Source organism: Haliotis rubra, unplaced genomic scaffold (assembly GCF_003918875.1).
Source record: "Haliotis rubra isolate DU_JTF1 unplaced genomic scaffold, ASM391887v1 Scf485, whole genome shotgun sequence".
NCBI lineage: Eukaryota > Metazoa > Mollusca > Gastropoda > Lepetellida > Haliotidae > Haliotis > Haliotis rubra.
Genome location: NW_025767174.1, coordinates 832797 through 856628, shown reverse-complemented (window position 1 = coordinate 856628; position 23832 = coordinate 832797). Strand labels below are relative to the sequence as shown.

Below are 23832 nucleotides of genomic sequence, written 5' to 3'. Positions count from 1 at the left end.
TTATCCCCTTGTTTTATCTTCTTGTTTTATCTTCTTGTTTTATCCCCTTTGTTTTATCTTCTTGTTTTATCCCCTTGTTTTATCTTCTTGTTTTATCCCCTTGTTTTATCCACTCAATGACATCTTTTAACACATTTTAGTACATAATATGATCAAACCAAAGACAATCGCCTCTCCAGGAAACACATTACCACAGCCTAGTATAAAGGGGTACAAAGTACCTTCAATAGTAATCTACAGTGTTCTCCTAATATCACACTAATGCTGATCACTTTAAACCTGCTGATTGAAACTGTCTTTAAGTCGAGATTTGACAAGAGAAAGGAAATTCTTGATATCCTTTATATGCCTTAACTGAACAACTAATAACTCAGTCATTTATGGTGAACTTGGAAGATACCCTCCCAAATGTCTATCCTTCTGTCAAATAAGAACCGTGCATCTTGTGGTTTAGGTTTACTTTGAATATAAACCTGATCAGCATATCCATAGCCTTTTCTGCCTGTTGAGATATTGATGATTGGGCTACACTCCATGAAAGTTTACTTGAGAAGTAAATATTAAGTATTTGAAGGAGGTAACCTCTTCTACCCTTTCACCTTTATAATACCACTTCTCATTAGCTCTCAGTTCCATCCTCTTCTAAAGACAATGATTTTGGTCTTATCAAAATTCACTTTCATACCAAATTGATCCCAGAATGTCTCTGAAGTGATATCTGCTGCTGTAGCCTGCCAACAGAGTAGCTCACGCTTGATAAGTCATCAGCGTACATCAGTGAAATTATGTTATCTACATCTCTATCATCCTGGTTCCCGGGCCTCTCATTAGTCTATATAAACTAATGAGAGGCCCGGGAACCAGGATGCATCTGTATTGACAAATAGAACATCATGTTTCTTTTTTGTGTTCATGTAGCCACCAAATTCTGAACATGGGTCGGTCAATCGGGGAGAAAAACTTTAACAAAGACACAATTATCTGAGTAGTGTTCTTGATTCTCATTTATTGTAAATCTTAGTACAATTTCGTCCTCGTGTTCTCTGGACTTGTGACAGCGACTGAGAAAAAGGAAAAACACTTTGTTTTCACTGACAAACTCGCCCTAAATATTTTAGATAATACCTATTACTAAAATATTAAAAATGAAATCTTTGTAGATCAATCGATATCAATAAAGAGGTTTGCAATGAAATTCAAGATACATTGTTTTCAATTTCCTATGACCTCTTTACATAAGTTATTTGTCTGTCGGGGCGGTGGGTAGCCTAGTGGTTAAAGCGACCGCTCGTCACGCCGAAGACCCGAGTTCGATTCCCCACATGGGTACAATATGTGAAGCCCATTTCTGGTGTCCCCCGCCCTGATATTGCTGGAATATTGCTAAAAGCAGCGTAAAACCAAACTCACTCACTATTTGTCTGTCTGTCTGTCAATTTCTTTCAGTTATCCTGTATAAAGTGAGACCTTGACAGTAAGACACCAAGTAGACAGCTCACGCACATAGAAGTTGACACAGTCTTGCTTTAGTGCTTGAAGATACAAGTAGTACAACATGTATGTAACACACACAGAGAGTGTCATCCATTTTATTCTTTTTGAAACTGTTTATTTCTTTTTTTCCTGGCAAAAGATAATACTTTGCTAGATAATTAATAACATCTGGGTTCTTGGATGATAATAACTGATAAAAGTTAGGATATGTTGGATTTAAAATGTAATATTCAGGTAACAATTTTTTCTGAAATCTGACCAAAAAAGGACAAATAAAGCAGAAACGGAACTCTCTGTTTCAATACATTGAACAATACATAGAGGACAAAATCGTTGATCCTTAGCAACATGAAGTTTATTACCTTCCTCTATCATCAATCTGTGATTTGAACACCTAAATGTAGTAAGGGATATTCTATATGACGTTACATTCACAACTGACAAATATTCTTCACAACAGTATTCCTTCTTCACAGATTAATATGCATTTAGTTTGGAAAATTTACTTATTACTTCAAACCATGTTTGTTGATCTATTGATATTCACCTTACTTTATAATCAAATAAGAACCTATCTATACAGCCTACATCTTGGTTGTGCCACACATAACTAAAACCATATTTATATAACAATTGTTGTGTATTATTGGCCCTGCATTGTCTACCAACTTCTGTTAATATATTATATATTGATAACGGCATGTGTGGTATAATATTCCATTATCCTTTTGGTATAATAACCGTGTCCAATGTTTTACAAGTTTTATATATTGTCTAGTTTTGAAAGATAAACATCCAAGTTCAAACTTAGGTACTAAGATCGGTGCATTCTACCAAGAAAAAGAATTTGCTCTAAAGAATTATTGTATACCCTGTCTGCTTCTAGTGGGGGATGAAATCACCATATTTCTGAGCGTAAGCTTAAGTTGGGAATACTTTGTGGTCAAAGATGTTGAGAAGAACAGATAATGTTAATTTTCTTAAATTTGATAGCTGGGAACGCTTTCTGGGCTTCATATGACATAGGTTTTTTGTGTTATATGCCATGACCTACTGCTTGAGAAATGAACACCTAACTATTTGTAGGAAGACACAGTTTCTAGTTGGGTATCATTGAAATAAAAATGCTCGTATTTCTTTAATCTACCACCTTTTATGAAAACCATACATTTTGTTTTACTAATCTTGACGGTTAAAGACCACTTTTTACAATATGTTGCAAGATTATTCAATCTTTTTGTAAACCTCGGACAGTGCTATCAAACAGTAACATATCATCAGCAAGAGTAACAAGAAAAGTCGACTGACACCAAGTCAATACATCTGTCTCCATCAACATCTAGAAATTCAGTAATATCATCAACATACAATGAAAATAGCAGTGGTGATAGTTGGCAACCCTGTTTTCCTCCGCTCACACAGTCAAAGAGTTGTGTGTAGCCATCTTGCAATGATATACATGATTGAACATGTGTGCACATATTTCTAATTCATCTAAAGATTTTACCTTTCACATTGCCAGTCAAAAGTTTATGCATCTAGTTTGTTCTGTTGATAGAATCAACTGCAGCTTTAAGATCAACAAAACAAGAGTATAGTTTGCCCTTATGTAAAGACAAATATTAGTCTGGCTGCACCTCATTAGTACGCACCATCTTCCTTTTCAGCATCCCACTTGCAATAGCAGCTTCACCTACAGGGTGTGCTAGAATAGTCTCGGCCTCATCCATATTTCCTTCTACTAAATAAGAATTGAATTCATCCCAGATTCCACACTCCTGTGTAGCACACTGTTTCCACTTCCACCTGTCCCACTGATGAGTGGCAGCTTCCTCTGGTCTAGCTGTAGCACTCTTCAGGGTGTCCCTTGTGCAGGTTAGGAGAAAGTGATCTGAGTCATATCTGGGAAAAATGCAAACTTATCTTACTTATTATACATGTATGTGGATACAATCTAGTAATCGATTGTACTTCTGCCTCAATGTGATGCACACTTTAACATCCATTCTTGTCCCATCCAGCTCTCCCATATGATATCTGTATTCCTCGTGTTCTACAAAAGGACAGAAGTGATTTTCCAAAAGTGTTAATCTTTGCTTGAGGTTGAATCTGTCACAATCATATTCCAAGTGGAGATGTTTTACATGATCATCCCACCCAGGAGTTCATATCTTCAGCAATGATAAACTTTGTATGTTCACCATATTTTTCAGTAATATGTTTTCCAAGATGACTGGGGCGGTGGTTTAGCCTAGTGGTTAAAGCGTTGACTCGTCACGCCGAAGACCCGGGTTCGATTCCCCACATGGGCACAATGTGTGAAACCCATTTCTGGTGTCCCCCGCCGTGATGTTGCTGGAATATTGCTAAAAGCGGCGTAAAACTAAACTCAGTCAGTCAGTCCAAGGTGACTATTCCATTTGGTTCCTGTCTCTTTTCATAGAAAGACACGAATTGTCGACCTATATAAGTAAAATAGCATAAAGTTTCCCATTCAAACAAACCATGCATACCATCAACAAATAACATATTATATTAGATCAATCAATCAATCTTTATTCAGTAGTTTAAAAGGCCACAGGCCTGTAGAACATTTAACGTTGACATGAGTAGATAGAAGTCATTTGCACATTCTTTTCTATAACAATCCTTTTTCTTAAAACTCATAGCGAAATAGATGTACGTTGTCAGATTCTGTAATAATAAGGTGGTAGTATCTGTTAATAGTGCAATTAACTGGAGCACAGTGGTGTAGTGGTTAGCATGCTGGCCTCTCACGCCAAAGGCGCGGGTTTGAATCCCGGTGGAGACATAAAGAATTTGTGACCTGGATCTTATACTGTGTTGTGTCCCTGGGCAAGGCACTTCGTCCACATTGCACTCAGCCCACCTAGCTGTTTAAAATGGGTATCTGAAAAGCGGATGTACGGACCTATACGGTCGCGCTTAGCGCTTAGTAGCAGCTTTGAAAGTACAATTCCGTAATAATGTAACGCCAGAGATCGGCATCGCGTTGGATTCTAGGCGCATTATTATTATTAGCATTAATTTTCTTACACTTAGATGCTTATAATATATAGTATGGATTTAGGTATTTCGTTCGTAGAGTCGTATACACAGGACAGAATAAAAGGAAATGTAGTTCATCCTAAACAGCATTCATATTACATAATTGACATATTCAGTTTTCTCTATGTATACCTGCATACCTGCCAGTTTCAATAAATAATTCGTGGGAAGAGCAACGAAAACGAGAGAGAAGCTGTACGAAACTTCTTAACGTCGATTTTTGCTAAATAGTCTTCAAAACGTATATCCGATTTCATTAATTGAAACTCAAGATTGATATTAGTATCAGTAAACGAGCACAATGTCAATATCTGATGTAACCTCCCTTAAGTGAATACGGGCGGTGGGGTAGCCTTATGGTTAAAGCGTCCGCTCGACATGCTGAAGACCCGGGTTCGATTCCCCACATGGGTGCAATGTGTGAAGCCCATTTCTGGTGTCCCCCGCCGTGATATTGCTGGAATATTGCTAAAAGCGGCGTAAAACCATACTCACTCACTCACTTAAGTGAATACCATCCTTGACCCTCCTCCTCACTAACCGTATCAGACGTTGGATTTGACGTTGAGGGTGTTGCATTCATCGCCTCTCGACGTGAGAAATCACCAACGGTAGTTGCACAATTGTCGTCCATTGTCGTCCAATGATGATGATGTCGTCCATTGTGATGATGACTGGCTATGTGTCCACAGGATGATCATTGAAATGTGGTACAACACTGTTTGGGATGTCAGTGATGTACAGTTGTACAGATGAGATTTTATCTGATCGCCACAAGATCACATTTACAGTAAGCCACTTGGACATCAACGAACGCCGCCAAACGGTACTTGCTCCAAGATATTCTCCGGCGCCAAACACGAGCTCGGCCACCAGTGATGACACCAAGCTGCTGCTGCTCGATCACTCATCAACGGACTTTCTGCGAGCCATATTGCATGACCTGAATAGGGGCACATGTGGCAATGTTGCTTCACTGCAGCTACTGATTGTAGTCTAACAAGAAGAAGCAAAAAACAAGGTCCGTGTTTTTAGCTGTTTTTCCAAATCCATATTTGATTTTGTTCTCGAGGATAGCATGAAGCTATTACATCAACATTAGCCTAGTGGTTCAGGCATCCGCTCATCACGTTAAAAGCCGGGTCCCCACAAGTGTACAATGTGTGAAGACCATTTATGGTGTCCCCCAAAGTGACATTGGTGGAATATTGCTAAAAGCAGGGTAAAACTACTCACTCACTCACCCTACTACATCAACAACAAAGAGACAGAAACACAGTTTTCGAGCCAAATTTACTTGATGAACTAATCACCTGTAAAATCAGCAATGGCCCCACGAAGGATGACTAAATACAAGCATCAGGAGCGGGTTGTCTATTTGGCTCCAGGACCCTCCAAAGTTCAGCTCAATACAGACAGACATAGCAGTTTCATCACATGTCCATCTTAAAAGGATACACTTGAAAATCACTGAGCATCAAATTTATGTTTTAAGTGAGTGAGTGAATGTTCAAAGTATAATATTACAGGCAGCCACATTCCTGCCATATCCCGGCTCTTCAGAAATGATCTGGCCCAGGCGAATAACCACAAAGTCTGACTATATATTCTTCTTTTGTCCATTCAAAGTATGATACAGTGGTGACCTGGCGAGTCCATGCGACCTTCCATGGCTGTTCCAACTAGCAAAGATTGTTTGGAGCACAAACAAGTCCGATGTTGGAAACATCCTCTAGTAATTTGTGGATGGTGCAACAGAAGTGATCACACTATGAGAGTTCCAGATGGTCATGTCATTGACTGTACAGACTAGAGAGTTCCAGATGGTCATGTCATTGACTGTACAGACTAGAGAGCTCCAGATGGTCATGTCATTGACTGTACAGACTAGAGAGTTCCAGATGGTCATGTCATTGACTGTACAGACTAGAGAGTTCCAGATGGTCATGTCATTGACTGTACAGACTAGAGAGCTCCAGATGGTCATGTCATTGACTGTACAGACTAGAGAGCTCCAGATGGTCATGTCATTGACTGTACAGACTAGAGAGCTCCAGATGGTCATGTCATTGACTGTACAGACTAGAGAGCTCCAGATGGTCATGTCATTGACTGTACAGACTAGAGAGCTCCAGATGGTCATGTCATTGACTGTACAGACTAGAGAGCTCCAGATGGTCATGTCATTGACTGTACAGACTAGAGAGCTCCAGATGGTCATGTCATTGACTGTACAGACTAGAGAGCTCCAGATGGTCATGTCATTGACTGTACAGACTAGAGAGCTCCAGATGGTCATGTCATTGACTGTACAGACTAGAGAGTTCCAGATGGTCATGTCATTGACTGTACAGACTAGAGAGCTCCAGATGGTCATGTCATTGACTGTACAGACTAGAGAGCTCCAGATGGTCATGTCATTGACTGTACAGACTAGAGAGCTCCAGATGGTCATGTCATTGACTGTACAGACTAGAGAGCTCCAGATGGTCATGTCATTGACTGTACAGACTAGAGAGCTCCAGATGGTCATGTCATTGACTGTACAGACTAGAGAGCTCCAGATGGTCATGTCATTGACTGTACAGACTAGAGAGCTCCAGATGGTCATGTCATTGACTGTACAGACTAGAGAGCTCCAGATGGTCATGTCATTGACTGTACAGACTAGAGAGCTCCAGATGGTCATGTCATTGACTGTACAGACTAGAGAGATCCAGATGGTCATGTCATTGACTGTACAGACTAGAGAGCTCCAGATGGTCATGTCATTGACTGTACAGACTAGAGAGCTCCAGATGGTCATGTCATTGACTGTACAGACTAGAGAGCTCCAGATGGTCATGTCATTGACTGTACAGACTAGAGAGTTCCAGATGGTCATGTCATTGACTGTACAGACTAGAGAGCTCCAGATGGTCATGTCATTGACTGTACAGACTAGAGAGCTCCAGATGGTCATGTCATTGACTGTACAGACTCATTGAGAGACTCCAGATGGTCATGTCATTGACTGTACAGACTGTACAGAGAGAGCTCCAGATGGTCATGTCATTGACTGTACAGACTAGAGAGCTCCAGATGGTCATGTCATTGACTGTCATTCCAGATGGTCTGTCATTGACTACAGAGAGCTCCAGATGGTCATGTCATTGACTGTACAGACTAGAGAGCTCCAGATGGTCATGTCATTGACTGTACAGACTTCCAGAGAGTTCCAGATGGTCATGTCATTGACTGTACAGACTAGAGAGCTCCAGATGGTCATTCTGTACACTGACTGTACAGACTACAGAGAGCTCTCCAGATGGTCATGTCATTGACTGTACAGACTAGAGAGCTCCAGATGGTCATGTCATTGACTGTACAGACTAGAGAGTTCCAGATGGTCATGTCATTGACTGTACAGACTAGAGAGTTCCAGATGGTCATGTCATTGACTGTACAGACTACAGAGAGCTCCAGATGGTCATGTCATTGACTGTACAGACTAGAGAGCTCCAGATGGTCATGTCATTGACTGTACAGACTAGAGAGCTCCAGATGGTCATGTCATTGACTGTACAGACTAGAGAGTTCCAGATGGTCATGTCATTGACTGTACAGACTAGAGAGAGTTCCAGATGGTCATGTCATTGACTGTACAGACTAGAGAGCTCCAGATGGTCATGTCATTGACTGTACAGACTAGAGAGCTCCAGATGGTCATGTCATTGACTGTACAGACTAGAGAGCTCCAGATGGTCATGTCATTGACTGTACAGACTAGAGAGCTCCAGATGGTCATGTCATTGACTGTACAGACTAGAGAGCTCCAGATGGTCATGTCATTGACTGTACAGACTAGAGAGCTCCAGATGGTCATGTCATTGACTGTACAGACTAGAGAGTTCCAGATGGTCATGTCATTGACTGTACAGACTAGAGAGCTCCAGATGGTCATGTCATTGACTGTACAGACTAGAGAGCTCCAGATGGTCATGTCATTGACTGTACAGACTAGAGAGTTCCAGATGGTCATGTCATTGACTGTACAGACTAGAGAGTTCCAGATGGTCATGTCATTGACTGTACAGACTAGAGAGTTCCAGATGGTCATGTCATTGACTGTACAGACTAGAGAGCTCCAGATGGTCATGTCATTGACTGTACAGACTAGAGAGTTCCAGATGGTCATGTCATTGACTGTACAGACTAGAGAGTTCCAGATGGTCATGTCATTGACTGTACAGACTAGAGAGCTCCAGATGGTCATGTCATTGACTGTACAGACTAGAGAGCTCCAGATGGTCATGTCATTGACTGTACAGACTAGAGAGCTCCAGATGGTCATGTCATTGACTGTACAGACTAGAGAGCTCCAGATGGTCATGTCATTGACTGTACAGACTAGAGAGCTCCAGATGGTCATGTCATTGACTGTACAGACTAGAGAGCTCCAGATGGTCATGTCATTGACTGTACAGACTAGAGAGCTCAAGATGGTCATGTCATTGACTGTACAGACTAGAGAGCTCCAGATGGTCATGTCATTGACTGTACAGACTAGAGAGTTCCAGATGGTCATGTCATTGACTGTACAGACTAGAGAGTTCCAGATGGTCATGTCATTGACTGTACAGACTAGAGAGTTCCAGATGGTCATGTCATTGACTGTACAGACTAGAGAGCTCCAGATGGTCATGTCATTGACTGTACAGACTAGAGAGCTCCAGATGGTCATGTCATTGACTGTACAGACTAGAGAGCTCCAGATGGTCATGTCATTGACTGTACAGACTAGAGAGCTCCAGATGGTCATGTCATTGACTGTACAGACTAGAGAGTTCCAGATGGTCATGTCATTGACTGTACAGACTAGAGAGCTCCAGATGGTCATGTCATTGACTGTACAGACTAGAGAGCTCCAGATGGTCATGTCATTGACTGTACAGACTAGAGAGCTCCAGATGGTCATGTCATTGACTGTACAGACTAGAGAGTTCCAGATGGTCATGTCATTGACTGTACAGACTAGAGAGCTCCAGATGGTCATGTCATTGACTGTACAGACTAGAGAGTTCCAGATGGTCATGTCATTGACTGTACAGACTAGAGAGCTCCAGATGGTCATGTACAGATTGACTGTACATTGACTGTACAGAGAGCTCCAGATGGTCATGTCATTGACTGTACAGACTAGAGAGCTCCAGATGGTCATGTCATTGACTGTACAGACTAGAGAGCTCCAGATGGTCATGTCATTGACTGTACAGACTAGAGAGTTCCAGATGGTCATGTCATTGACTGTACAGACTAGAGAGTTCCAGATGGTCATGTCATTGACTGTACAGACTAGAGAGCTCCAGATGGTCATGTCATTGACTGTACAGACTAGAGAGTTCCAGATGGTCATGTCATTGACTGTACAGACTAGAGAGTTCCAGAGAGCTCCAGATGGTCATGTCATTGACTGTACAGACTAGAGAGCTCCAGATGGTCATGTCATTGACTGTACAGACTAGAGTTCCAGATGGTCATGTCATTGACTGTACAGACTAGAGAGCTCCAGATGGTCATGTCATTGACTGTACAGACTAGAGAGCTCCAGATGGTCATGTCATTGACTGTACAGACTAGAGAGTTCCAGATGGTCATGTCATTGACTGTACAGACTAGAGAGCTCCAGATGGTCATGTCATTGACTGTACAGACTAGAGAGCTCCAGATGGTCATGTCATTGACTGTACAGACTAGAGAGCTCCAGATGGTCATGTCATTGACTGTACAGACTAGAGAGTTCCAGATGGTCATGTCATTGACTGTACAGACTAGAGAGTTCCAGATGGTCATGTCATTGACTGTACAGACTAGAGAGTTCCAGATGGTCATGTCATTGACTGTACAGACTAGAGAGAGTTCCAGATGGTCATGTCATTGACTGTACAGACTAGAGAGCTCCAGATGGTCATGTCATTGACTGTACAGACTAGAGAGAGTTCCAGATGGTCATGTCATTGACTGTACAGACTAGAGAGCTCCAGATGGTCATGTCATTGACTGTACAGACTAGAGAGCTCCAGATGGTCATGTCATTGACTGTACAGACTAGAGAGTTCCAGATGGTCATGTCATTGACTGTACAGACTAGAGAGCTCCAGATGGTCATGTCATTGACTGTACAGACTAGAGAGCTCCAGATGGTCATGTCATTGACTGTACAGACTAGAGAGACTCCAGATGGTCATGTCATTGACTGTACAGACTAGAGAGAGAGCTCCAGATGGTCATGTCATTGACTGTACAGACTAGAGAGCTCCAGATGGTCATGTCATTGACTGTACAGACTAGAGAGTTCCAGATGGTCATGTCATTGACTGTACAGACTAGAGAGCTCCAGATGGTCATGTCATTGACTGTACAGACTAGAGAGTTCCAGATGGTCATGTCATTGACTGTACAGACTAGAGAGTTCCAGATGGTCATGTCATTGACTGTACAGACTAGAGAGTTCCAGATGGTCATGTCATTGACTGTACAGACTAGAGAGAGTTCCAGATGGTCATGTCATTGACTGTACAGACTAGAGAGCTCCAGATGGTCATGTCATTGACTGTACAGACTCCAGAGAGTCTGACCAGAGTTCCAGGTCATGTCATTGACTGTACAGACTAGAGAGTTCCAGATGGTCATGTCATTGACTGTACAGACTAGAGAGAGCTCCAGATGGTCATGTCATTGACTGTACAGACTAGAGAGTTCCAGATGGTCATGTCATTGACTGTACAGACTAGAGAGTTCCAGATGGTCATGTCATGTCATTGACTGTACAGACTAGAGAGCTCCAGATGGTCATGTCATTGACTGTACAGACTAGAGAGCTCCAGATGGTCATGTCATTGACTGTACAGACTAGAGAGTTCCAGATGGTCATGTCATTGACTGTACAGACTAGAGAGCTCCAGATGGTCATGTCATTGACTGTACAGACTAGAGAGTTCCAGATGGTCATGTCATTGACTGTACAGACTAGAGAGCTCCAGATGGTCATGTCATTGACTGTACAGACTAGAGAGTTCCAGATGGTCATGTCATTGACTGTACAGACTAGAGAGTTCCAGATGGTCATGTCATTGACTGTACAGTACAGACTCCAGAGAGTTGCAGAGAGAGCTCATGTCATTGACTGTACAGACTAGAGAGTTCCAGATGGTCATGTCATTGACTGTACAGACTAGAGAGTTCCAGATGGTCATGTCATTGACTGTACAGACTAGAGAGTTCCAGATGGTCATGTCATTGACTGTACAGACTAGAGAGCTCCAGATGGTCATGTCATTGACTGTACAGACTAGAGAGCTCCAGATGGTCATGTCATTGACTGTACAGACTAGAGAGATTCCAGATGGTCATGTCATTGACTGTACAGACTAGAGAGCTCCAGATGGTCATGTCATTGACTGTACAGACAGACTAGAGAGCTCCAGAATGGTCATGTCATTGACTGTACAGACTAGAGAGTTCCAGATGGTCATGCCATTGACTGTACAGACTAGAGAGTTCCAGATGGTCATGTCATTGACTGTACAGACTAGAGAGCTCCAGATGGTCATGTCATTGACTGTACAGACTAGAGAGCTCCAGATGGTCATGTCATTGACTGTACAGACTAGAGAGCTCCAGATGGTCATGTCATTGACTGTACAGACTAGAGAGCTCCAGGTGGTCATGTCATTGACTGTACAGACTAGAGAGTTCCAGATGGTCATGTCATTGACTGTACAGACTAGAGAGCTCCAGGTGGTCATGTCATTGACTGTACAGACTAGTACAGAGCTCCAGGACTGGTCATGGTCATGTCATTGACTGTACAGACTAGAGAGCTCCAGGTGGTCATGCCATTGACTGTACAGAGTTGGAGATAGCCATGATCCACAGTCCTTGCCTGCCCAGACAGCCACAGTGATACTGTTGTGATTGAGAGTCAATGCCAGTTCATGTTCCGTCAGTTCAAGACAGTGATGTCTGCAAGAAGACACATGTACAATGGAGATTACCCACATTCAGTTTGATGTATTTTAGCAATATAACCGCTATGTTACAGTAGCCTCCAAATAATTAAGTCTGAGCAGACACTCAAGTTGTCAACATGGTTAGCAATGATCAATATTAAAGGGGCACCGTAATATGGCTGCATTAAACAATGTTGAAATTGCAATTTACATTTTTATGTAAACAAATTGAGCTGAAGTTCATAACATTGTGTTTTACAAGTACTTTCTGTCAGGAAGGTATTACTATCTAATGTCAGCAGTGATTGGATGGTTTGTTGCATGGGTTTTTAGTGGTGGGACGATTCATCGATACGCATCGATGCATCGATCCATGGGCTACCGATACAGAGAATCGATACGAAGTTTTACAATGTCGTATATCCCTATACGATACTTCAAATGCGCCACGATACATCGATATTGCCGAATCACAATATCTGTCAAGAAAAAAGTCTTACTTTGTTTGATTATTAAAATAGATGCTTACTTAAATATTTTCCCTTCATAAGTAAATGTTTTCTCGGAAATTCTTGCGTCAAGAACTGTGTCAGACATAGTGCTCGCATGTTATTAACATTCACAAGTCTGAGCAATGACATGTTATTAACATTCACAAAGTCCGTGTATAAACTTCATTATCTCGTTTCCGAATGAACATTTGAAAAAAAACGCTGGCGGAATTTGATGAAATACTTTAAAATGGTCTTGTTTTGATCTTAAAGGTGTTTTATATTTGGTGTTAGAATTAAAGATTTAAATATTGTATACCTGGGTTAGATGTCCTCACAGTACTTGAGTGTGTGAAACCTGGTTCTGTTGGTTAAGTTGCGATGTGGCAAAATTACTGCTGAAATTAAACTAATGTCTCTCACAGTGTGCAAGTTTTGTGACCATCCTCGGTTATCAGGGGCTGTGGGGTAGCCTAGTGGTTAAAGCGTTCACTCGTCACGCCAAAGACCTGGGTTTGATTCCTCACATGGGTACAATGTGTGAAGCCCATTTCTGGTGTTCCCCGCCGTGATATTGCTGGAATATTGCTAAAAGCGGTGTAAAACTAAACTCACTCACTCACTCATATTGCTGGAACACTCACTCTAACCCATTTGCTGTCTTCTCTGACTAAATACTGAAAAATAACATCAATCCAAATTTCATAATGTTTTTTATTCACGCAATTTCAATTGAAATGGTGTGATGTGTCATGACTGGACCCTTTTCAACTGACCCATGCAATAACAAAAACAGAAAAATAATGGTAAAATTAACTGTCAGTATCAACAGTCCACTATATGTTGGATAAATTCAGATAACAGGGAATCAGCAATATGGATCCTAGATATATTCAAACTCTCTTGAATGTGTTTAAGGTTATAACTACCGGTATTCTTGTTTATGAAGGCAGAAATAATATCACAAACTTAACACAATATCAATGTCATTTCGTACCTGCAGCAGTTGATTTCAGCTTCAATTTCACACTGACACACATGGTAGAATATAAGCAATCATTCTCAGATCCTCAAAGCCGTAGTTATGCTAAGAAATATTTTATTAAAATGGTCTTCCAATTTTACCTAAAATAATAGAAATCCTAAACCAAATAATACCAAAGAAGTACTTCTTCCTTGTCTGCGGTATGCATACTGGTGTGCAATTATAAAAACAAGGGTTTTCCATACATAATTGTGAGAAAAATTACAACTTTTTTCTATCACTGTCACAAACGTTAATGTATGATACATGTATTATCGATAACACAATTTTCATATCAAGGCCAGACCAATTTTATTTCTTGTCTTACAGATTTTTGTCCTCAGAAAACCTAAAGGCAGGAGGTAAAAATACAATCACCAGTCAAAGTAATATTCCTTCTAAATGCTAAAAGTATTTTTACTTTTGGCAATTTATGAAGTGTATGTGGGGCAAAATACAATCTAAAACAAATTCTTGTAAGTTTACATTTTTGGCCAATGACAACATTAAGATTATATTTTTGGAGCAGGAAAATTAATTTTTATTTTTATTCTTAATCTTGAAGAAATATGACCGCCGTCTCTGTAAACACACAAGAAATAAAATTGGTCTGGCCCAATAATCTTTTAAAAATTGTCCTATCGACAATATTTCTGATTATCAATTATTTCAGCCAGTCCTAATGTTGACTAGTTGGCTTCAGCAATATGACATCATAGGCGCCATGGGTGAGGACAGCTGGTGATCCATTGTTCATGGCATCTGGAACTGCGTAAGATCACCCAATGTTCTAACATGACAGATTAACAAGGCAGTTTCAGATTCTCCATGTGGTTGGTCTACTTCAGCAACATGACCTCATACTGCTTCATATCATGTCACTGTTTGTTCATGACACCAAAGAATGATTGGGAACACCCAACTTAGTAACATTTTAACAATAGTCATGTGAGGAAATCGGGAGTTCTAAACTTCTTTTGAGTTGTATAAATTGACAACGGGTAAAATAAAGATCTTTCTCAACTATAGATTCTCTGCCTGGAGTCTTTCCCAAGGAAAATATAATCCATAATTCCTTGTTACTCATCATTCCTAAGGAGAATATAATCCGTAGTTCTTTGTTACTCATAATTCCCAAGGTAAATATTATCTACATCCTTGTTACTTATAATTCCCAAGGGAAATATTATCTTAATTCCTTGTTACTCAGAATTCCCCTAATATATATCACAGTTCTGATATCTCTAACACAGCTGTCTTTGGGGAATACTTTTTACTGACATAACAGTCAAAGGTAATGGCAATTTAACTTAAAATGCATTACTGCATGTACATGCACAATTTGTCTCCAACACATACTACAGTTGTTTCTCACAACAAAAGCAGTTCATGGGAAAATATATTTTCTCTTTCCATAGGCATAGTGACTAACAGTTAACAAACATACAATCTAGATTATACAAAGATGACTTTAGAAAATAGTTTGTACAAAAAAAGGTATTTCCATCACAATTCAGTTTGCTGAAAGGTTGTAACTAGTAATGCTGCCTACGACACCCACTCACATCCTGAATAACTTTTAGCAGCCTCTAATTTGTTTCCCTTTGCATCCATAAAAGGAAAACTTCAAAGACATTGGCTACCTTCTGAGTGTGAGAGTCCTTCTGAGTATGATATACATACTACTACAAAGATGTCTGAGAGCTGATTCTTTCATCCTGTGTGTAGGACTGTGTGAGAGTCATGATATACATACTACTACAAAGATGTCTGAGAACTGATTCTTTCATCCTGTGTGTAGTACTGTGTGAGAGTCATGATATACATACTACTACAAAGATGTCTGAGAACTGATTCTTTCATCCTGTGTGTAGTACTGTGTGAGAGAATTAGAATGTTCTTTAACTTCCTTTGAGAATTACACTTCCCGTGTCATCAAAACAATAAAAACAATCAACTGGAAAGAATTTGAAGATCCCCACTGCACTTTTGACATTGTGGAAGCTTTCGTACAAAACCATACAAAATATGTACAGAAAAGTTTCTAGTTCTCTCAAAACATTTGTGCTGCATCTGACGTACCCCAAGTGTCCCAAGACTGCTTACTAAAAGTAGGTAGGCATCATAAAGTGTTTTAACATTATGTCTCCCAAGCAGTTCACCAACACACATCCACAGAGGCACTTCATACATGACATGTATGTATAATATCTAGAACACAGAACTACTCCAGCAGATGTGGACAGTATCTAATATCACAAAGTACAATGATGTCCATATTCCATCCTTTAAAAAGTATCTAATATCACAAAGTACAATGATGTCCATCCTTTAAAAAGTATCTAATATCACAAAGTACAATGATGTTCATATGCCATCCTTTGAAAAGAACAATGTCAACAGTTGTTCCACTGTTGTCATAGTAATGACAGTTGCTCAATTTACCTAAAACAGTAATAAGAAAGGTATGATAATTATGGATGACAACTTCTTTAATATAAAGAGGTTGTCATCCATTAGCTATCACACCTTTATTATCATTATAATAAATAAGTTGTCATCCATAAATTATCTTACCTTTCTTATTATTCATCAACTTCTAAAATGCCAGTTGAACAGATTTCCTAAGTCGGTGTTTCCTTGTCTAACTCTAACTAAAGATTAGAGTGGGTTGGACAATCTGTTTCTGTGAACTGTAGATCGTAACTATAAGATTGTTTTGGAATAGTTATATTGAAAATCAAGGACTGAAACTGCAGGACTATTTACATTACCAAGGCAACATATTTTATACTGAAAACCCAGCTTGAAAAACAGCATCAGTCTCAAATCTCTTGCATAAATCTAAACTACTGTTTGATGAATATCAGTCAATATCAGTGAAAGGAATGAATGCACAAAATGTCATCTACACCCTGTTGATATACTGCACAAAATATATGAACAATATACATAACAATAACTTCACCTGAAGGAGTAAGAATTAACTCCGAAGAGTGGTGTCTAACAAATAAAGAAGTTGATATAGTACAAACAAAAAGTTGAGAACATAAGAAATCTTGCTCGCCATCTTTAGGTGTCTCCCTCTGTCAATCACAGACTGAGGGACAGGTTCCAAGTCACTGGTAGAGTACAGAACAGACCTCTCTCTAGAAGTCCCAGAAAAACATCAAGGCCAGTGCCTAGTTGCCACAAGCTGGAGGGGAAGTCTGTCTTCCACATGCACTAGGCTGTTGTGTTTGGGTGTTTGAACCAAACATGGTGTTGGTGTGTTTCAGCACCCTTTTTTATGCTGTTTTTGACAATGTTTCATTTAACTCAAACTCAACTAATATTGAATCAGTTGCTTCACTGTATGTTCCAACATGTCGTTTAAAGTGCCAATTAAGTACACAAAAAATTGCATTTATCTTAGGTGTAAATGACCTCACCAGGTTTAAGTTTATATATATGACCATCCAATTTTAGGGTGTTCCCATACTTTTTGTTTGTAGTATATATAAAAAAATCTTTGACTCATGTTCATCAGTTGTAAATGCCCTTCAAGAAATAAATTGATCATTTGTAGTGTATCTCAAGCTGAGCTCCTAATGACGGTCAGCAGGTGCTGTAACAGGACATCTTTCCTGAACAAGAGTGAGTGAGTTTTACACATCTTCCACCAGTATTTCAGTTTTATCAGGTCATGTTTGCTTGATGTGGGGGGAAAACATAGTCATGATAAGCACATAACAATCAAGGATTATAATGAGAGAGATTCTGAGATTTGAATCCACAATCATAGGATCATGTCACATCCAAGGGACACAAATCCTCACAGTGAATATTTGCACAATGAAGCTAACCATGACCCTAGACTTGACTAGAAGTGAACAGAGACACGGCAGACTAAAAGAAAGACTTCAGAGACAATCAAAATTATCGCATGGGCAGCAGCACCTTTACAACAATCTTACCGCATTACGCGACATTCTCTACTAAACAACCCATTCATAGTGCCTGGCCTACCCATCCACTAGTAAAGGTTTTCTATTATGACAAGCAATGGCTCCTTGGGAGCTGTTCTCGTCAACAATCCCGACAGGGTCACTGTCCCAATAAAAGTAGGGAGCTGCCACACCATGTGTCATCGTGGGGTAAACTTGGGACTGGAACCAAGGTAAGGGACACAAATCTGTACCAAACTGGAACCAAGGTAAGGGACACAACTCTGTACCAAACTGGAACCAAGGTAAGGGACACAACTCTGTACCAAACTGGAACCAAGGTAAGGGACACAACTCTGTACCAGACTGGAACCAAGGTAAGGGACACAACTCTGTACCAAACTGGAACCAAGGTAAGGGACACAACTCTGTACCAGACTGGAACCAAGGTAAGGGACACAACTCTGTACCAAACTGGAACCAAGGTAAGGGACACAACTCTGTACCAAACTGAAACCAAGGTAAGGGACACAACTCTGTACCAACTAGGTAAGGGACACAGCTCTGTACCAGACTGGAACCAAGGTAAGGGACACAACTCTGTACCAGAGGTAAGGGACACAACACACTGGAACCAAGGTAAGGGACACAACTCTGTACCAGACTGGAACCAAGGTAAGGGACACAACTCTGTACCAGACTGGCAGCTAGGTAAGGGACACAACTCTGTACCAGACTGGAACCAAGGTAAGGGACACAACTCTGTACCAGACTGGAACCAAGGTAAGGGACACAACTCTGTACTACACTGGAACCAAGGTAAGGGACACAACTCTGTACCAAACTGGAACCAAGGTAAGGGACACAACTCTGTACCAGACTGGCAGCCAAGGTAAGGGACACAACTCTGTACCAGACTGGCAACCAAGGTAAGGGACACAACTCTGTACCAAACTGGAACCAAGGTAAGGGACACAACTCTGTACCAGACTGGCAGCCAAGGTAAGGGACACAACTCTGTACCAGACTGGCAGCTAGGTAAGGGACACAACAGTGTACCAGACAGGCAGCCAAGGTAAGGGACACAACTCTGTACCAGACTGGCAGCTAGGTAAGGGACACAACAGTGTACCAGACAGGCAGCCAAGGTAAGGGACACAAATCTGTACCAGACTGGCAGCTAGGTAAGGGACACAACTCTGTACCAGACTGGCAGCCAAGGTAAGGGACACAACTCTGTACCAGACTGGCAGCTAGGTAAGGGACACAACTCTGTTCCAGACTGGCAGCAAGGTAAGGGACACAACTCTGTACCAGACTGGCAGCCAAGGTAAGGGACACAACTCTGTACCAGACTGGCAGCTAGGTAAGGGACACAACTCTGTTCCAGACTGGCACCAAGGTAAGGGACACAACTCTGTACCAGACTGGCAGCTATGGTAAGGGACACAACTCTGTACCAGACTGGCAGCTAGGTAAGAGACACAACTCTGTACCAGACTAGCAGCTAGGTAAGGGACACAACTCTGTAGCAGACTGGAACCAAGGTAAGGGACACAACTCTGTACCAGACTGGCAGCTAGGTAAGGGACACAACTCTGTACCAGACTGGCAGCAAGGTAAGGGACACAACTCTGTACCAGACTGGCAGCCAAGGTAAGGGACACAACTCTGTACCAGACTGGCAGCCAAGGTAAGGGACACAACTCTGTACCAGACTGGCAGCTAGGTAAGGGACACAACTCTGTACCAGACTGGCAGCTAGGTAAGGGACACAACTCTGTACCAGACTGGCAGCTAGGTAAGGGACACAACTCTGTACCAGACTGGCAGCCAAGGTAAGGGACACAACTCTGTACCAGACTGGAACCTAGGTAAGGGACACAACTCTGTACCAGACAGGCAGCCAAGGTAAGGGACACAACTCTGTACTACACTGGAACCAAGGTAAGGGACACAACTCTGTACCAGACGTGCATTCAGTTGGTAGTGGTAGGTTGAGAGTTGATGTTATGTTCAAACAATTAACATATATCACAATATAGAATAGCAATTAATGTCATATTAAGATACGAATTATTAATGATTATCACAGACGTTTGTCTAATTCCAACACCCCTTTAAATGTGTGCTAGTTCACTATCCCCTGACTGCCAAATCATGCTATCCAACCACAGTAGCCTTCATGGACGAGTAACATTTCGAGGCATATGATTAAAAAACACTTCTCACAGCTTCGATTTTGTCTACACACTAAAACACAATAATACTGACAGAAAATGTAAACATAGCAAACATCTTTGTCTCATTCAGGCGGGACTAACTATTTAGTTTTATATTCTAACTAGTCTTTTTTAAAAAAAAACTGAATTTCTAAGGCTGCTCCAACATGAGTGCGTGAGTTTAGTTTTACACCGCACTCAGCAATATTCCAGCTATATGGCGGCAATCTGTAAATAATCGAGTCTGGACCAGACAATCCAGTGATCAACAGCATTGATCTTCACAATTGGGAACCGATGATGTGTCAACCAAGTCAGCGAGCCTGACCACCCGATCCCGTTAGTCGCCTCTTACGACAAGCATAGGTTACTGAAGATAAATCCTAACCCGGATCTTCACGGGTCTGCTTCAACATGAAACAAGCGACTGACAGCTGTCCACTTCCTGCATATGATGGGATATAATGGAACATGTTTTTATACAAATATCATTTAGGATGATGCGATTTTGTAATTATTTGTTAGTGGTGGTCTGACGGTTCATGTAAAAACTTAAGTAGATGACAGAAAGGTGATACTTTGTTACTTAAATCCCTACATGTCTTTCAACTGACCTGCCTTAAAAACAGAATTTCAAACATAGTGAAAACATAGCATGACAGCAGTATAACAGAAAAATAATGTTTCTTGTTTCACTCTATGACGGTGGTGTGTAAACAACCAGACAATCTAGTGATTGACATCACGAGCATCAATCTACACAACTAGGGTAGATGATAAGCTATCAACCTTGTCACCATTTCTGATCACATAATTATCTGTTTGCCCCAACAGCATGGGCTGCTGGAGACCTATGTTCTTACACAGGAACCAATGATTTGGAAAATAATGACAACCATCTAAACAATAGCAGATGATAAGAATCATGTTTCGCTCATGTGAATAAACACTGTTTTATGTTGCAGAGGCAATATTCCTTCCATACATTCACAACCCTGTAAATAAACGAACCTGTATAAACAAAACTGAGTACAAAATATTCAAACTATTATTATAAACAGTCCTCTTGAATATCAAACTAATTGCACTTAGGTAATGGCCAATCTCAATCAAATCAAATCTTTAACTGTGATACAATACCTCTGTGTCAAAATCTCAGGGCACCTCAATGTGGTGGTTCGAGTGAACAAAGCATTTAGAAAAGATTCAATATATCAAAAAGAATCTAATCAGGCAGTTTCAAATGACAAAAATTAAAGCTGGAAGGTTCTGTAGCTTACCTATATTAATGACAGCTTTGTTTGTGTGTGCAAAGGTTGATTGACACAGCTGGAATTATTATAACCAAAACTTGTATCAAATTATTCTGCATACTGCATTCTTACCGCAAGTCAACCCTTGTTGAAACAATTAAAAGAGAAAAGATGATATTTAATGTTTTGTTTATAGGTACACTTCTCAAAACCACTTTAGCGAGGATCAGTCCTATGTTCTAGCTCCACAATAATCATAGCTTCAGGAGACGTTTTGTTTTGGTTTTGTTTTGTTTGTTTGAGGCCGTCCACTCTTTGGAGGAGTCCACAGATCTTCATACACAGAGGTATTTTATCTGACTAAAACATGAAATTCTAATGTAACTGAATATTGGCAAGAGGGAAAATGAATAAATATATTCATAGAAAAGTATTCCATGAGTAAACACTACCAGCCAGGCAATGATATAAAGTGATGAAAACAGGAACAAAAAGGAATAAAAAAATTAAAAATATTTGTTAAAGATTATGACATTGAATTATGCTTAAACAAAACAGGTAATCATATAAAACATAAACTCTTGTCAAGTTACAAAAGACAAAATGAAAAAAAGAACAAGAAACTACAAACACAATGTACTTGAAAACAGAAGCAAAAAGATGTTTAAGCCAATTGTAGTGTAAAGGCACACAGGAAAACATACACATTGTACATGCTTCTCAATAAAAATCATCAACCCCCTAGCCGTAGAATACAAACGGTCAATAAGCAGAGGTAGGGTTTATGTACATTCCTTTCCATTGTACAAAAAACACATTGATCACTCAACTTGAAGATATTATACAATTATAGACTCTTGTAGAGGTCGATATCGGTTTTAATTGACCTGAGTAATACAATATCGACCGAGCTTGCGCGGTCGATATTGTTTTTCTCAGGTCAATAAAAACCGATATCGACCTCTACAAGAGTCTATAATTGTTTTATTATATAACGAAAGAGAAACGGGTTTTAACATAAACTTTTAATGCGCACACTGTGCCATCTATCCGAGTGATCTGATTGGCTGAAAAGCGGGGGAAGCCCCTTCGTACGGGATTCCTTGTCTATTTTTAGTAACCCAAGTCAATATCGTAATTTATCAGAAAACTCAAGTCAATATCGGGTTTTGTAGTCAATCATGTGACGGTCTCTTGACCAATCGTGGTACAGGAAAAATACAACCTATATAATAACACTGTTTAATAAAGGTACAATGTTATTAAACATTGTGTAAAAAACATTGTGTGATTCTGGACGTATGATGGCATAATGGTTTACAGTTATGACATCACAATGCTAACACCTCTGTCACACTGGTATATGGACCTTGCTTGACTCATGGAAAGCTGAGAGTCATCACACTGTAGGCAGTCTCTATCAATTTATGTTGGAGAGTAATAAACGGAATACTAAACTCGCTTCCGTGTTTAATAAAAATGGTATTACACGGAAGGTTGTTTAGTATCCTCTTTGTATAATATCTCTAACCACAGTAAGTGCGAACACATGAAACAGTTTCCAGACTAAAGTCAACTGTTGTTGTGAGTTGAAAAACATATTATACTGACAATACACCAACGAGAACAACAGTACTTTTCTCTATAACACTATAAGGAGAATTTACCAGAGCTGTGAGACTGACTAGAATGCCAGGTTTACCAAAGGCTGGGACTTAAATCTTGGATCTTGGGCTCCTGATACACTTAAGGGAGACAACCCAGCAGTGTAAATTGCAGACCCACAGACAACTGTACCACCTTTGCCTGTTCAACTACATTAGATAGAGGGTGGGACTCATTTTAAGTAAATAGAGGATATTATATAAGTGCCCATGTCATACTATGTTTACGACACAAGTGCTTAAATGTTGGTATTTCCCGAGCGAAAGCGAGGGATATTCCGATATTTAGGCACGAATGTCGTAAACATAGTATGATATGGTCGTCAAATTGAGGGCAATAAACCGAAATCTACTTTCAAACACAAGCTGGCTATCCGCCGTCGCCGCATGTAGAACGCAACGTCACAGAAGAAACGTGACGTCGTAGTCTTGTTCATGACGTCACGTCACCATGACAAGGTGATATCTTGCCCTAGGGCATCGTATGAAAAATATGAACCCCGATATGTTCGTCCTCGTAGGTAATAAATCATAATATTGATACAGATTTAAGTATATCATTACTAAATTGATAATTAACTGCCATAGAAATGTCTACATTTACTTAGATTACAATGGTAAAGATGGACGAAAAGAAAGCAAAGAAATTCTGTTTTAATGGATCAACGTGGGTCATCTTTAGCACTTATTCATTAATT

At 40.3% G+C, this 23832-nt stretch overlaps 1 long non-coding RNA gene across 3 annotated transcripts; it reads left to right on the top strand.

The window, feature by feature from the left end:
- The first annotated feature begins 18344 nt into the window (after nucleotides 1–18344).
- Nucleotides 18345–19232, top strand: LOC124291195. Of its 3 annotated transcripts, none has more exons than XR_006902161.1 (4): nucleotides 18347–18372; nucleotides 18545–18580; nucleotides 18779–18850; nucleotides 19180–19232. It is a non-coding gene; the product is annotated as an uncharacterized LOC124291195 (long non-coding RNA). The 3 variants fall into 3 exon arrangements; XR_006902162.1 differs by lacking the exon at nucleotides 19180–19232 and adding an exon at nucleotides 19071–19107; XR_006902160.1 differs by lacking the exons at nucleotides 18779–18850; nucleotides 19180–19232 and adding an exon at nucleotides 18635–18697 and having other exon boundaries at nucleotides 18345–18372.
- Nucleotides 19233–23832: the final 4600 nt, after the last annotated feature.